Source organism: Sinocyclocheilus anshuiensis, unplaced genomic scaffold, assembly GCF_001515605.1.
Source record: "Sinocyclocheilus anshuiensis isolate Anshui unplaced genomic scaffold, SAMN03320099.WGS_v1.1 scaffold1364, whole genome shotgun sequence".
NCBI classification, from domain to species: domain Eukaryota; kingdom Metazoa; phylum Chordata; class Actinopteri; order Cypriniformes; family Cyprinidae; genus Sinocyclocheilus; species Sinocyclocheilus anshuiensis.
In genome coordinates this window covers 344,021-344,615 of record NW_015544238.1, presented here as the reverse complement: position 1 = coordinate 344,615, position 595 = coordinate 344,021, and the positions used below count along the sequence as shown (strand labels likewise).

At 43.2% G+C, this 595-nt stretch overlaps 1 protein-coding gene across 2 annotated transcripts in view; it reads right to left on the bottom strand.

The window, feature by feature from the left end:
- The window catches only part of LOC107697618 (mitochondrial inner membrane protein COX18-like), a 6,605-nt gene that overhangs the window by 2,201 nt on the left and 3,809 nt on the right, over window positions 1-595 (bottom strand). The window lies entirely within an intron of this gene.

The following is a 595-nucleotide window of genomic DNA, read 5'->3' as shown; positions in this document are numbered from 1 at the left end:
GAATATCTCTTTGGGTTTGAGACTTTAGTCTTTGCAACTTTAGGGATCTTATCTATGTACGAACAGCTTGTAACACAATTATAAAGAATATAAATTATAAAGAATATAATTTGTAATTAATTAATTAAAGGGGTCATATGATGCAATTTCAAATTTGATTGGCCAGCTATGCAGTGCGTTGTGATTGGCTGAATACCTCAAGCATGTGACGGAAATGTTACAGCCCTTAACATACTGTGATGCTGTGTCTTCCGGCACGATGAGACAAGACCAATAAAACCCATTATAAATGAGGCATTTGTTGCATCCAGTGGGGACATAATTACTGATTAATGACTTATACTGTCTTTTTACGCATTGCGTTGCATCGCGCCGCATAAATACAATTTAACCACTGATTTCTAGTCGTGTCCTCTTTTGGAAGGCCAAACAAAGTAGTTTCGTTTTCACAACGAAACACACAGCGTCACACATGGTGGGCTTGAGAACAGCGCGGCCGGCGGGCTTGAGTGAGGAACGGTCAGCGGCCTTGCGGCAACCACATGTGACGACCCCGGGCTGGACTCCGCTTCGTCCACGGTGAAAGCCGATCCGG